Genomic DNA, 14,645 nt, shown 5'->3' on the forward strand with positions numbered 1-14,645 from the left:
AAGTGAAAAAAAAAGTGAATGAGAAATAAAAATGAGAGGATAAATAACCCAGCTTCCTCACTCCTTAGAGTTGAGTTAATTCTGAGACTGTTCTGCAGCATTCCCAGGTGAGCCTCACTTTTCCACAGAGTCCTTACCTGGCTTCACTCCTTTCCTCTCTTGCTTTCCAAATTCCCTGCCAATACTTCTTTGGGATTACTTCCAAAATAAAGTACAAAAGTACACAAATCATTCTTTTGGAGTCTGCTTCCAGGATAATCCAACCTAAGACAGTTGTCACCTGAGTAGCCCCAGGAAATAAGCTCTCAAGCTAGAATGCTTAAATTTGGTCACTCATAGGCCACCTGATGACAAGGCTGCCTCTGCTGGTTTTTGCAGTGGAATCTCTGATTTGAGGTAGAATCAAGATTCCTAAGACACTCACCTGTGGCAGACTGGGATAGGGTAGAGATGGAAGGCAATGCACAAGCTTATGCAATGTCCTAGCCTTTAAAGGACATGGGGGTTTTGGCAATTACAACCATTTATAGAGTTGGTAGGCTTCTGTTGTTAGCCAAAAGATCCCTGAAGCAAGAAAACAAACCAATGATCAAAAGAAATTCTTATTTCCTGCAGGCAGAGGGAAGATGGTGCTGAAAATCAGGCCCAAGATTTTATTATAAAGATTTTGTTAGGAGTTTCCATCATGGCTCAGTGGTTAGCGAATCCAACTAGTAACCATGAGGATGCGAGTCGATCCCTGGGCTTGCTCAGTGGGTTAAGGATCCAGCATTGCTGGATCCATCCAAGCTGTGGTGTAGGTCGCAGATGCGGCTTGGTTCTAGCATTGCTGTGGCTGTGGTGTAGGGCAGCAGCTTTAGCTCTGAGTTGACACCTAGCCTAACCTCCATATGCTGTGGGTATGGCCCTAAAAAGACAAAAAAAAAAAAAAAAGAAAAAGAAAAAGTGTTACAAAAAAAGCTTCATAGCCCTGGCTAGTACCCTTGGAAACTTAACAGGGAAGGAATAATGCCCTAAGGATTAAGATGGGGAAACCTAGGGCAGGGTCAGGGGATCTTTCTCTTTGTTAGAGGAAAACAGCCACCCTGCTTGGAAATTCTTAAAAGCCTCACCTGAGCAGATGTTTCACAAAATTATGCTGTTCCTTTCCAGATATACCCCCATTATGCCACTGTTTTAGACCATGGTCTCTCAACAGTGACATTTTGAAGAGAATAATTTTTTTGTTGTCAGCGGAAGTGGGGTATCCTGAGCATGTTCTAGCAGCATCCCAGCCTTTACCCACTAAATGCCAATAGTAGCCCAATGGTGACACCCAAAAACATTTCCAGACTTTGCCAAATGACCTGGGGTGGTAGAGGTAGAGGGAAGAGAGGAACAAAATTACTAATAAGGTCAAGCAGGAAAATATTATACTAAGGTCAAGGAGGAAAAGGATTATTTATTTATAGAAAGAGCTGCAGGACCAGACTTATACATATGTGTCAGCAGGAAGTGGCGGAGGACATCTGGCAGTGGTTCTTAAGGATACTGGCATGGTAGGATTAATAATGCACTCCCCCAAAGTTAATCCATGAATTAATGTTAATTCATTAATCCATGAACTAATCACTAAGCCCCAGAACCTGTGAATATTTTCTTACATTGCAGATGTGATTAAGTTAATGATTTTAAAATAAGGAGATTGTCTTGGGTTATTTTGGGCCCAACATAATCACAGGGTCCTTATGAAAGGGAGGCAAGAGGCTCAGCTAAGAGAGAAGATGTAAGGATGGAAATAGAAATCAGAAAGAGGAGAGAAGATGAGGAGGAAGGAGCCGCAGCTGAGAAATATAGGTGCTCTCCATGAAGTAAATAAAGGGAAGGAAATGAGTTCTCCCTTAGAGTCTCCAGAAGGAAAGAAGCCCTAGCAACGCATTTGAAACACAATCTCCAAATTGTAAGATAAGTGCATGTTGCTTTTAATCTGTGGTAATTTGTTATAGCAGCAATAGGAAACAAATGCACTTGACCAATGAGGAGGTACTATAAACCTGTATAAAGAAAAGTTTGCTTATGTGACAGCACATGGCCTATGACAAAAGTTTTAACTCCTGGAAACAATGCCTATTGCTGATCCTAATTTATTGCTAAAAATGTTTCCTTGGAACTTGGCAACAATGATGATCTTTTTTTTTTTTTTTTTTTTTCCAACAGTGATGATCTTTAGTAAGGAAGGTATGGAGATTACAGCCACCTTGGTGGAAGAACAAGGGAATCAAAATGCTTAGGGAATGCTGCCATGAGCACATGAGTTCAGATACCTCTTCAAGATATCTGTGGACATACACCCAGAAGTGGGATTTATGAGATATGTGTATATATATATATATATATATATATACACACACACACACACCCCATATATATGGTAGTTATATTTTTAAGTTTTTCCATAACCTTCATATTATTTTCCAAAGTAGCTGCACCATGTTATACTCCCAACCACAATGTATAAAGGCCCCAATTTGTCCACATCCTCACCAGCACTTGCTACCTTTTAAAAAATATGGTGGCCATCCTAACAGGTGTAGTGTGATACCTCGTTGTGGTCTCAATTTATATCTCCGTGATGATTAGTGATGTTGAATGCCTTTTCATATACCATTGGCCATTTGTATGTCTCCTTTGAAGAAATGTCTGTTCAGGTCCTGTGCCTGTTTTTTTTTATTTGTGTTATTTGTTTTTCTGCTATTAAGTTAGATGAGTTTCTTATATATTATTGGATATTAACCCCTTATTGGATATATAGTTTGTAAATATTTACTTCCATTCTATAGGTTTCCTTTTTGTTCTGTTCATTGTTTCCTTTGCTGTGAAGAAGTTTTTTAGTTTGTATAATAACTAAGATGTGGAAATGACCTAAACGTTCTTTCAGATTAATGGCTTGAAAAAAATGTGGTATATATTTACCATGTAATATTATGTAGCTTTAAACAAGAGTAAGTCCTGAAATAAGCGACAACATAAATGAACCTTGAGGACATTATGCTAAGCCGGTCACTTAAATGAGGTATCTAATAGTCAAATTCGTAGAAACAGAATAGGATGGTGGCTGTAAGAGGCTGGGGGAAGGGATAATGAGGAGTTGTCCAATAGGTATAAAGTTTTAGTTATGTGAGATGAATAATTTCTAGGGATCTGCTAGACAACTTATTACCTATAGTGAACAATATAGTATTGTGAACCTCAGAGTTCTGGTTGTGGCCCAGTGGGTTAAGAACATTACGTAGTATCCATAAGGATGTGTGTGAGTTCAGTCCCTGGCATTACTCAGTGCGGTGTTGCTGCAAGCTGTGATGTAGGTCACAGATGAGGTCCGGAACCAGTGTTTCTATGACTGAGGTGTAGGCCAGCAGCTGCAGCTCCAATTAGACCCCTATCCTGGTCACTTCCATATGCTGCAGGTGCGGCCCGAAAGAAAGAAAGAAAGAAAGAAAGAAAGAAAGAAAGAAAGAAAGAAAGAAAGAAAGAAAGAAAGAAAGAAAGAAAGAAAGAAAAGAAAGAAAGAAAATTGTGCACCTCGAAATTTAAGATGGTAGGTCTCATGTTAGGTTTCTTACTAATAAAAAAAATGGGCAAGGAAGTGGTCATTTTAAATGGATTTTTTAAAGTCTATTTGACCCATCTAACTTACAACTTATTATTTTCCACAGGAGGGCACAATAGACGTTTTTCCGCTGCTTAGTACTATACTACTGATGGGGCACCAGAATCACGATGGGCTCAGTGGAGGCTGCCATCTGTAGACAAGAAAAAAGGATAGGAGATAATGCCCTGGAGGTGAGCTCCCTAATGTTGATTGAGATGATCAGATTCTGGAATATCAAAGGCCAGCAGGTTACACTTAACCATCCAGGGCATGCAAGTTGAATAGAACTAATGTAACAGGCCAGTAAGATCTAGATAAGAGCCAATGGCCTTAGACACACAGGGATCTGCGGTTATGACGATTAGACCATGATGTTTCTAGGGGCAAGATAGATGTTCAGTCAGTTAAGGAATACCTAATACTTGACTAGTATATCCAAAAAAAAATTGAGATCAAGCAAGCTGACACAAAGGAGAAATCTCATCCCTCATCCAGTTTCTAGACCTGAGCCAGTTCTTAAACACAGAACATTCAGTTCAAGAGCAGACCAATCCCTGTTGAGGAAGGACCCTGAGATTTTATAGGAAGTATATAAACTATCAATTCATCTAATTTTTTCTCAGTGTGACCTAAAACCATCTATCAGTTACTGCCCCACCCAAGAATAGATAAATACCTCAATCTTTTGAGAGCTATTGGACAGCAGATAGTAGCTGTCATTAATACCAAAATGCCATCATGGCCCTGATTTAGGGTGGGGGCATAGAGAGGCCAGGTGACTAATGGCATTCTGGTCCAAGTTTATCTCATAGTATGTTGAGTCCTCTGTGTCCACATGCCTACTCTATGATCATTTTCTTAGATTTTGAAGCAAGGTAGATATACTAAGTGCCTGGTAGGACCCTCACCAGGTTTGAGACCCATGAAGTGAGAATAATTATGGAAGTAAAGACCAAGTGAACCCCTCCACCCCACCCCCCGAAAACCCTTCCACATCCCAACAAAGTAGATACTTAAAAAAATGAGAAAGGTGTGACTATCCCCTAAGATCCTATTACGCACTCTCACGGCTCCTGCAAAAACCACATCTGGCAGTTGAAGTTTTTCAAACCCTATAGGAACTTATTTGCTTGGAATGCAAAAATTCATAGACTTACTCTGGTGCTATGTTGGTTCTCAGGCTCTCTGTCACAGCATAGTCCAAAGGGACCTTGATCATCGTAGACATTGATTTTCTTGATCTTTCAAAAAATCACCATTGCTGGTCTACTTTAGTAATTATATTAGGTCAATCAAAGAGCTAAATAAGAAACTGCAAGTATCTCGGATACTTTGGTAAGGTACATGTGAAATAGAGGGTAGGAGATAAACCCTAAAGATTAAGAGTTTTACAACATCCATAAATTTTTGGGGGATAGAGAGTTCGGGACATCCTAAGACTCCCCCTCCCCCTAGTTAAAGGACACTATCACACCTTGAACCTCCCAACTCCTATTATTAAAAAAGAAGTTCTGTATCTCCATGTTTGGTAGGTCTTTTGAATTTGGTGGTAGCCTGTGTGCATTTGGGAATATTGCTTTAACTAGGTGACTGCCACTAGCTTCAGTAACTTCCGGATGGCTCCCTCCCCTCCTCACCCCATGAATTTTATCCAGTTGCCAACTTGAGGAATCAATGATAAAACAGAATGAATATGTTAATATAAGGAAAGAGTAGGTCTAAGTGGTGCAAGAGTAGACTGTAGGTGAGGCTACATTCCCATATACCCTTTGCAATCAACATGACTGTGCATGCTTGGAGTGTCCAACTTCAAGAACCTACAACTCTGTCCCTGGTTTCTCTCTGCCCATAAAAATGTTCAGCTTGTACTTCTGGCAGCATAGGTGCCTGAGAGTCAATGTGCCTGTGAGCCCTCAACCAATGACAGAAGAGATTCTATCTTTGCATGTCCTAGCTTCTTCTCCTCTTAGGAAGAAAACACACCCAGGAGTCTAGCTAGGTTGCCCACAGTGATAATATGTTCATTTATGCATCCTATATTGGCTCTTCCTCTTGTCTACCCAATTCCCCACTCCACTGATAGTACTCCAAAGATCACATCACAGACAACATGCACTCCAATCTTTGTCTACTTCTAGGTTTGCTTCTAGGTTTGCTTCTAGAGACTACTAATCTAAAGCAGAACCTGCAGTTTGGTCTAACTCAGAACATTTTTGTTTCTGTGAGCTAAAAATTTACCCTGTTTCCATAAACCCATTTGGTCCAGATTTTCTTTCACTGGCAGCTAATGAGTTCTACCTTTTACTAGCTCCATTTACTTTTAGAGAACAAACTCTATTTGCACAGTTCTCTAGATGAACATTAACTTTTCTTAACCATTACCAATCATGATAGAGATTTTCTAAAGTATATACTCCCCAAAGCCAGGAACCACAGCACTGCTTTACTTGTAACCTTCACAATTCTCTGAACACGACCTATATTCCCTTCTGACTCCCATTTTCTAACCACAATTTCCTGTTTTTCTAACTCAAAATTTTAAGAATTAGAATTCCTTAGTTTTTGCTTTTATTTTTCTCATAATCCTCAAAAAAAAAAAACCCACAAAAACCCTACTTCATTTCCCCTTCTCATACAATATGGTTTCAACTTTAAGCTTCTTACACCTGTTTATCTTCTAAGCATCACACTAAATGCCTGCAAGACAACCTGAGGACTGTGTCTCAGAACCCTAAATTAATCTCAGTCCAAAACTAATTATTCGCCATTCCCATCTCTCCCATACTAAAACTTAACTTGTTATTTCTTCTTTTTGTAATAATGATTGTTATTTTTTCCATTATAGCTGGTTTGCAGTGTTCTGTCAATTTTCTACTGTACAGCAAGGTGACCCAGTCATACATCCTTTTTCTCACATTATCATGTCCCATCATAAGTGACTAGATATAGTTCCCAGTGCTATATAGCAGGATCTCATTGCTAATCCATTCCAAAGGCAATAGTTTGCATCTATTAACCCCAAATTCCCAGTCCATCCCAATTCATCCCTCTCCTCCTTGGCAACCACAAGTCTGTTCTCCATGTCCATGATTTTCTTTTCTGCGGAAAGATTCATTTATGCCAGATATTAGATTCCATATATAAGTGATATCATATGGTATTTGTTTTTCTCTTTCTGATTTACTTCATTTAGTATGAGAGTCTCTAGTTCCATCCATTTTTCTGTGAATGGCATTATTTTGTTCTTTTTTATGGCTGACTAGTATTCTATTGTCCACATATATTTTAAGTAATTTTACCAACCATAGAAAGCCTCAGCACTAGGAAAAAACTCTCTCTCCCTTTTTCTTTCTCCCTTTCTTTCCCTCTTTCCTCACTTTCCATTCTCTCTCTTCTTTCTCCATCATCCATTTAACAACTGAGCATGACCCTTCCCCTGCTGCCAAAATTACATCTATAAAAACTGAAGAGAAAAGTCAGAGGGCCAAATAAAACATTTTGTTCTAATTGACCCATTATAAATAGGTATATGAAATAAGTCTGACCATTCAGGGCTAAATGAGAAACGGTTCAGAAATTAATAACTTAAAGTGTTACATAAGTATCTAAAGTCTCTCCCATTCTGTCATTCTTCATATCCAATTAGTCAAGTCATATTAATTTTAACACCTAAATATTTCTCATTTCTATTAACTCTATTCTCCCCCTTGCCCTAATCACTTGTATTGGGCTTCTTAGGGCTCTCTCAGAACTGCCTAGATTATTGCAGCCCGGCACATTTGCAGCCTCTATACTTTTGCTGGAATGATCTTCCTGAAAATCCAAATTGTATTATCTTTCTTCCTATTTAAATCCCTCTAGGTTTTGGTTGTCTTAAATCTGAAATTCAATCTCTTGACCATATACATCCCTTCATAATCTGATATTGTATTCCCTCTAGTCTCAAACCCAGCAGATTTCCACATACCAGTTTCCCAAACTCATCTGGCTCCCAGTATCAACTCAGACATCACCTCCTCTTGGAAGTCTTCCCTAACTCTCAAGGGTGACCTAATTAAGTGCTCCCACTCTACCCTTATGAACTATATATATATATATATATATATATATATATATTCCCATTTACCCTAAGGACCTGAAGGCAAGCAAGTATCCAATCTCCAATTAGTTTCCAACTTTGATTTCCTAATGCTAAGCAAAGCGCCTGTATGCAATGAGCTTTCAATAAATACTTATTGAAGAAAATGAATGAGTGAGCAGATACGTATTGCAGGTGGCATAGCTTCGCTACATAGCATTGAGAGTCTATAGTAATAATTCTAAGTGTTTATTTGCTTTCTCAAAGGGCCTTCAAAGATGCTCCACAGAGTTTTAGAAACACTCCCCCTCTGGGTACAGAGGAAGAATAGGGCAGCTCAAGTCTTCTAATGCAGTCTGAGCAATGAAAGGTCATCTATAGAGCAATGTAATATACTTCTTTGGAGCAAAGCCTTGTGGCATATTTTCAATAACTTAGCAATGCATTATGTATTGTCAATAATATCCACACTGCTGCAGAGTAGGTTTGCATGTGACTAGAGCACAAGGTCACAGGAGAGTTTATGGTGCTTGTAACTGAACAGCATAAAGTCAATCTAAAGTTCAGTGAAGGAAATAACACCACTGACAGCATCACTGTCCAATATGAGACAAATAAATTGCTTTTATGATTAGAGACATGTAACAGAAGTGTCCAGTCTCCAATTCATTTCCAACAATGAGTTCAGCTCTCAACTAACCCTGCCTTCAGGGCCAAGCAGGTTATCATAACACAGCATAACACCATCACATGCCTCTTTCTATAACCCCTCCTCTGCAGTTAATTCAAGCCAAATGCATGTGAGCACATACACTTATGCACATGCACACAGAAGAGCTATGTATTACTTTGTGCCACTATCTGACCCAGGTTTGACGTTATGCTCCTAACAGCAGAAGTCCTCAATTCATATTCGTCTATACTTTCTTCTCTTTCTAGGCATTGCTCTTTGTCAAGCTCAAATATCAATTAACTTTTGGAAGACATCTAGTAGCCCATCTTGTTCAAAATAATCATACCTCCCTCCATTCTATTTCCCCATGACCTATGAATAAAACACATATTAGAATAGATATATCAAAGTTATTCTAATTATTTGTTTCCCTTTATCATTTTTTTCCCACTTGATGGTGAACTCCTACACAGAAGGATGCTGGCACATCTAATGTACTCATTATGTGTTGTTGAATTAATCAATCATTATGTGGCAGTTCTGGCTTTCCCAGTTTTCTTTTAAGAGTGCAGCTTTACAAACAGATAAATAATCCTTCGCAGAGGGTCAATGCCAGTGTAATTCCAATATCATTCATATCTAGAAAAAGAAAACCTAGCTTACTTGGTCTGTCCAAGTGGTTAGAGCCTTATATCTCAAGCATGATAAGTTTTCCTTTGCAGCCAGACTGGCTCACACTACCCTGCATACATTCAATACTAATCCCTACCTTGATTTATTTAATCTAGAGAGCTCTTCCTCCTCTTCTCTGCATATATAATACTTAGCTATCTTGTAAGATCTCATTGAAATCTCATTTCTTCCATAAACTTTTCCCACCAAGTCTGGTCTTTACTTATCTCTTCATCCAGAGGCAAAGGCTATGCTTAGCACCTGACCTAAAGCTATCCTTATGCTATGTTTACAATGCCTTGATTTATATTCTCTACAAGATTCAGCACTTACAAATCTTTTCCCATATTGCTTTTCACCTATTTTTCTCATGTTATCTCCCAAGCCCCCTAAAATTTATAGGACATTCTGATGTTTCCCTCTTTTTAGCATTTAGCAGATAGGGATCATTTACACTATAACCATAAGCCGTGTCAAGTGTGATACCTCCTCACGGGATACTGATTAATTTCCTAGACATGGCTAAATCTGGGACCCTTGAGTTCAAAGATGATATTAAAATAAAATAAAAATTTTATATGTAATTACATTTTTAAGAAAGAGAGAAAATTAGGCCTTTGGCTACTTGACAAATTGGGAAAAGAAATTTTCTTTCCTTAGGCTCAAAATAATTTTGATAAGCACTAAATTAATGCCAATACTATAAGTTTATAGCAATATTTATATGATAAGTATGAAAGAAGTTTATATTCAGGGACACTGAGAAACTGAAAAATCTATCTGTAGCAATGTAACAGAAAACATTACACTAAATGTCTGCAATAAGCATGTACAAGTCGAACTGTACCTCTCAGAATTCCTATAATGATTTTGAGTTCTAATCTCAATGCCTAACACATAACTACATTAGCAAAAGAATAAAAATATATGGGACTTATAATACCTGATACCATAAAACCTGCTATACTAATTTATGTAGAGAGGTAACTTACATAATTTACATTCTCTTTCAAGGAGAAAGTGGGAAGCACAGGAAACATTTATCATAAATGTACATAGCTGGGTCTTTCAAAGCATAACATTTATAGAAAAGTATTTTATTTAAGAAAAGAGGAACCCAGAGTTCCTGCCATGGCACAGTCGGTTAAGAATCTGACTACAGCAGCTCGGGTAGATGCAGAGGCATGGGTTCAATCCCTAGCCCAGTGCAGTGGGTTAAAGGATCCTGTGATACAGCAATTGAGGCATAGGTTGCAGCTGTGACTTGGATTCAGTCCTTGGTTCAGGAACTTCCACAGACCATGGGTGCAACCATAAAAAAAATTAAAATAATAAGTAAATAAATAAATAAGAGGAACTTATATTCCAATGGTTTCCCAATACCTGAATGTTTGACATTATGTAAATTTGGACAACTTGCTTTGTTTTTATTTCTTATTGAGATATAGCAAGTCTGTGGAGACAAAACTGGACAGTTTTGCTCAGTAATGATTTTGTGAAATGTCTGTAGCCTTCAGGAGGAGAAAGGAAAGAAACTTCCTTTATCACCCATTGTGATGCAAGAGCTGTGCTTGTTACTTAACCATTATTATCTCTTGTACTACCTTGTTGATGCCTATGTACAGGCTGATCCAATCAAAAATATTCACTTGGAGGCCATTAATTTTTTAGTAGTGCAATGTACTGTGTATACCTTTAGCAGATTTTAGCATTACAGCTGTACAATTTACTGTTTGTATGACTTCTCTGGACCTCAACTTCCTAATCAATAAAATAATAGCATTAAGACTTCTACCCCATAGGTTTGTTGTGAAGATTAAATTGAGTTTGATATTTGTGCATTTAGAATAACGCCTTGGCAAGTAGAAGTGTTCTCTAAATGCTTACTGATATTATTTAAAACTAATTATGTAATGAATTACTTCCTGTTCAGGATGTAGTTTTTGCTGAAGTTGCTTCTCAGATGTCAGTCTTGAAATGATTCTTGCAATGTCTCCAACATGGAAATGAAACAATAAGCTTAACTTACCTTAACATGAACTCTTTAAAAGATTTAGTAAATTAGGTACTTTGGAGATGGATGTTAGGGGTTAACCAAACCATATTATAAAAGAAATGATAAATACATTTAAGTAGTTTTGTTTAGTAATAAATATTTTCAAAAGTTAGAGCCATTGAGGTGCTGGTAAATCACTCTTTTGGGCACGGAATGGAAACCTCTGATTTTTTGTGTTCAAAGATTTTTTTCCCACAAGGTAACATTCCTTAATACCAGCTAATATAATTCTTAGATAATTTACATTTTGGTTCTTATGAGCTGTCATGAGCCAGCCCCACAGACTGTGGGTTTGGATGTATTATCCACTTTTATTCTTGTTCTAACCAGAAACCTTCCAGGGACAGGGACAGGTACAGGGCATTATCTTTGTCTTGTACATGCTTTTCCATGTAGTACCTGTTTTGGTTCCGTGTGAGGAGGGCTTTTTGACTGCCTATGTATTTACACAATCTCCAGCCATTATGTCACAAAGGGTTTTAATGTGCCAACTGCCAAGTGAGCCCCACACAGCAGGATGTAACATAAAGGTCACTGCCCTGTAGTCACCCAGCTGGATTCAGCCTTCAGTGGCGTTTTGTTTGTTTGATCAGTCAACAGCTTTCTGAAATGCTGAATTAATTAACAGCATCTACAAATTAGGAGATTTCACACAAAAACATAAATTCTCAGTTTGTCTTACGAAGTTTGACGAACTGACAACACCAAGTCCCATCCCACAAGGCTCTGTCTTCTTGGAACTAAATGGGTACTGCCCCCTTTGAAGGAAGCGTCCCATACCCTCTCTGGTTTACCAATGTGTTTTCTACCCCTCCTGCCTCCCACCCTGGCCATTTTTTCTCATTTCTGTTGCCTGCCTTGCCCCTGAAAGATTTTGAGTTGGGATCTGCGGCATAATGTGTTTTTTAAAAAGCAAAATGCCTTTGGAGTTAGACAAACCTGGAAACAGGTCCAGCCTCTGCTACTGACTAATGTGGGAACATAAGCAAGCGATGAAAGTAGGCTCGGTCTGTTTCTTTCTTGAAGAAATGAAAATAGAAATGAAAGTCACCTCATAGGGTTATAAGGAGGACTAATCATTGACAGCATATGACAACACCTCTCCCAGCACCATCAAAGAATGGGGCTCCATACATGTGGCCATTCTCCCATTTCCCCTAAGCTGAACTCTTGCATCCCTTCATATTTTGTTCACATCACTTTGGCTAAACTCAGTTTCTCTTAGGCTGTGCTCACTGAATTAGCCTTTTTTTCTTTTCTTTTTCCTTTTTTTTTTTTTAAATCATTTATTTTGTTCCAAGTTGTGTTTTCTTTGTACAAGTGCCATTTTGCTCAGAAGTGTCGATTATGTCACTGATCTCATTTTTGCACTCTGATCACACTAGTCATTCTAACTCTGCAGGACACAGGTCCATCTGCCTGATCTGACCCCTAGTCTCATCTGTCCATGCACAGTGAAAGAAATAGGGAGATACCCCAGGGATTTAAACTGGAAAGAACCCTTCACTAAGCGATTCAACAACCCCTGCCTGGCTCCACAGAAAAACCAAGTTCAGATTTTTAAAATGAATGGGGTCCAATGTATAACATGATAACTGTAGTTGATAACACTGTATCATATAATTGAAATTTGCTAAAATAGTAGGACTTAAACATTCTCACCAAGTAATCAATCAATCAGTAAAAGATAAGCATGTGCAATACTGGATGCTTTCATTGAGGGGGAATCCTTTCACAATGTATACATATATTAAACCATCACATTGTACACTGTAAATATCTCACTTTTTTTTTTTTTGTCTTTTTTTTTTGCTATTTCTTGGGCCACTCCCGCGGCATATGGAGGTTCCCAGGCTAGGGGTTGAATCGGAGCTGTAGCCTCTGGCCTACGCCAGAGCCACAGCAACACGGGATCCGAGCCGCGTTTGCCACCTACACCACAGCTCATGGGAACCCTGGATCGTTAACCCACTACGCAAGGCCAGGGACCGAACCCACAACCTCATGGTTCCTAGCCAGATTCGTTAACCACTGCGCCACGACGGGAACTCCTATCTCACATATTTAGTGGTCATTTTTACCTCCATAAAGCTAAGGGTGGAAGGGGACAGAAAACAAGTAGCTTTGTCCTCTGTGTGTGCCCTGTTCTTTCAGTTTGAACCTTTTTCCCACTCACTGTTTTTGGATGAGGTAAAAACGGCCAAAAATCTAACTTACAAACCAGTTGCTCATTCCATTCATGTTTTGTTCTCTACAAAGAAATATTTTATCACTTTATCACTTTTACTTTGATAACCCCTTCCTTCCCAACACATATTGCTACCAACAATCTAACTAAATGAAAATACTTGTACTTTTTGTTAATAATAATTGTATAACAGTTTTATCTCCCTTCTTTACTTACTATGACCTAACAAGTTACGGACCCCTGTTGATTCTACCTCCATCACATATCTTGAGTCTTTGTGTTTGTGTCTCTGCTATCATTAACCCTACGCTGAGTCACCCCAATTTCTCGCACGGAAAACTGCAACAGTTTCAGAGAGGCTATGTCAACACACACCTTAACCCACATGAATCTTGTCTCTATCCAGTAGCTAGAATGACCTTCTAAGTTATCAAGTGTTGTCAGGCTTCTGGTTGAAATAATTCAAGGATTTCATTGCCCTTAGGAGAAATTTCAAATTACATGCCATGGCACTGTGAGGTAAACTGGTAGTACAGCAAGGAATAAGACAGACTTAGGCCCTGCCTTCAAGGAGTTTAACTTTTAGTGGCAGAGACAGTAAAATAATAAAAATGTAAGTAGCTCTACGATTATAATTTTGGTTGGTTCTGTAAAGGAATTTTCAAAGATAGCTATTTAAATGAGTTTATATTATTGTTATTTTTATTTTGAAGGTTGCTATGGCAAGATTCTGGTGTGTGAAGAAGATGGGACAAAGCTTTAATAAACAGCACTTTCTTACAACTAAAACAATGTTCTCTAGGTGCTCTGTGTGCATTCCCCATTGAATTTTTTGTAGAAGTCCTCTGTTTATTCTTTTGTAAATATGTATTGACCACTGTGTGTGAGGCATGGTGTGAGGAAAGGATGTTACACAAAAGATTAAGATAGAAAAGAGAGAGGGAGATTAAAACCATAAGGAGAAACAGTAAAATTACAATTAAAATAATTACTGAAAAAGGGCATTTGAGATGTCATGATAGATGTAATAGGAACTAAGATTAGGGGTCCAGAAATCTTTAAGCCAAACCCTAATAGATGCATTGGACTTAAAAAAAAGATAACAGGGAGTTCCCATCGTGGCGCAGTGGTTAACGAATCCGACTAGGAACCATGAGGTTGCGGGTTCGGTCCCTGCCCTTTCTCAGTGGGTTAACGATCCGGGGTTGCCCTGAGCTGTGGTATAGGTTGCAGACGCGGCTCAGATCTCGCGTTGCTTTGACTCTGGCATAGGCCAGTGGCTACAGCTCCGATTCGACCCCTAGCCTGGGAGCCTCCATATGCCGCCGGAGCGGCCCAAAGAAATAG

The 14,645-nt window shown here is 38.7% G+C and overlaps 1 long non-coding RNA gene across 1 annotated transcript in view; it reads left to right on the plus strand.

Moving 5' to 3' along the window:
* LOC110260856 overlaps nt 1-14,087 on the plus strand; it is a 119,407-nt gene extending 105,320 nt beyond the window's left edge. The window contains exons 3-4 of the long non-coding RNA XR_002344376.1: nt 3,696-3,822; nt 14,012-14,087. This is a non-coding gene — a long non-coding RNA (uncharacterized LOC110260856). The remainder of the gene's footprint in view (nt 1-3,695; nt 3,823-14,011) is intronic.

This window comes from Sus scrofa, chromosome 5 (assembly GCF_000003025.6).
Source record: "Sus scrofa isolate TJ Tabasco breed Duroc chromosome 5, Sscrofa11.1, whole genome shotgun sequence".
In the NCBI taxonomy this organism is placed as follows: Eukaryota; Metazoa; Chordata; class Mammalia; order Artiodactyla; family Suidae; genus Sus; species Sus scrofa.